Below are 2,032 nucleotides of genomic sequence, written 5' to 3'. Positions count from 1 at the left end.
GAGAGGGAAAGTTGGATAGGTATATAAATAGATAGGTAGACAGATAGATAGATAGATAGATAGATAGATAGATAGATAGATAGATAGATAGATAGGTAAGTATTTGGAATATATTGATAAAAATGTGTTATTTAATGTTACAGAATGTCAGATGAAGAAAATAATATACATATAGTGTCTCGTAAAAGAAATAAACGAAGAAAAAATAATAGAGAAAAAACTCTTTTAATGTCTCCTATAACATCAAGAAGGAAATGGCATATTTGCTGCTGTTTGCATTTGTAAAGGTTTCTTATTCGAAGACAAAGGTAGCCAAGTGGAGTGTGAAAGTATGTGTGTGTGTGTGTGTGTTTGAGGTGAGCGAATGTGTGAGTATAGAGATATTCGAAATGTGTGATTGAGTGATTGTGAAGATTGTGTAATTGTGCGATCTATTGAGTGCCAAAGATTGGAAGGAAAGGAACGCAAGTAGCGTTCCTCATCGTATCTTTTCAATATTCTGTTCTTTTTCTTTCGTTTTTGTTTGTAATTCTTTTTCCCCTCCTGTATACCGAATAAGAGACAGAAGAGGAAGAATGATATGATATGATAAAAAGTAAAGAAAAATCGAAGATACATTATATCAAATGGCGTCTCGTGTTACAAAAACAAAACCGGAAAAAAAAAATGAAAAATAAGAAACGAGAAAAAGCGAGAGTTGACGAGAAGTGACGTGATGGGATGTAAAAACAAAAGAATTTTAGCAGGGAAAAAAGTGTGTGAAATTGGACACAAAGTCGAATGATGCGAATTCTTTCATTTATTTATTTCTTGCTTGTTTCAGTCATTGGACTGTGGCCATGCTGGAGCACCGCCTTGAATGGTCTTTGTCGACCAATAAATCGATTACGTACTTATGTTTTGTTTTCTCTTCTTAAAGATTGGTGCTTATTATATTGGGTTGTTGCCGACTGCAAAACTACGTAAACATAAACAAACCACCACCGGCTGTCAAGCAGTGGTGTGTTAAACAGCGACATAAGGACGCAAAGAGACACACACACGCGCGCACACATAGGCATAGAAATGTGTCTGTGTATGTATATATGTATACGGATATATGGCTGTGTGGTAAGGAGTTTGCTTCCCAGCCACGTAGTACCGGGTTCAGTTCCACTAAGTGGCACCTTGGGCAAGTGTATAGCCTCAGGCCGACCAACTCCTTGTGAGTGAATTTCGACGGAAACTAAAAGAAACCTGTCGGACACAGGTTCGCGTGTTACATAGCTAGCTAGAGGCGATGGTGCCTTGGAGCTAATCAACGGCAGCATTCATCCTATTTTCCTGGACTGCCATGTTAGCTTGGCGATAACTATTAATATCCAGTACCACTGCCGTAGTCTCCTTTAGAGAGATTTAGAAATATTAATATTTCTGATTTTGAAAACCAGTGGATGTATTCCACTGAATTTAGGTAAAGAATCCTTCGAACAGACGGCCAGCAGCAACGCCTGCTGGTTTCGGCTGCTCTACATTCAGTTAGAATTATATTTATTATTAGTTAACTGAAGTTCAATCGAGTTTGATTTTTGTTGTGGAAAGAATAGAACATAGAAGCTTTCACTTTTATATTAATAACTATGGAAAACTGGTGGGACTATTATCTGTATGGACTTTAAGGGCCTAGTCGTTAGATAATTTAGGAGTTAGTTATGGGCTTACTTATTGAATTTATTTACCGATACTGTTTTTGTACATAGGGTAAATATGGTTTCTTTGTTGTAGTTTAATTAATAATGCTAGTGTTTAATCCTTCCTAGAGTTAATATTGAATGAATGGGGTGATATCTAAGGTATGTTCGTTCCTAAACAGCTTTTATTTTAGTGCTGTTGACACCACTGGATTGAATGGTACTGCCCAGATGTCGAAACCATAATGATATCCGTGGGGCAGCTGATGATGGAGGTATGTTTGGATTCTTAGTATGGCTGTTATTGCATGTGCGTAATAGTTTTATAACACACCCATTTGATATATATATATATATATATA

Source organism: Octopus bimaculoides, chromosome 26 (genome assembly GCF_001194135.2).
Source record: "Octopus bimaculoides isolate UCB-OBI-ISO-001 chromosome 26, ASM119413v2, whole genome shotgun sequence".
NCBI classification, from domain to species: Eukaryota; Metazoa; Mollusca; class Cephalopoda; order Octopoda; family Octopodidae; genus Octopus; species Octopus bimaculoides.
The sequence above is the reverse complement of the archived record's forward strand: the minus strand, read 5'-3'. Positions refer to the sequence as shown.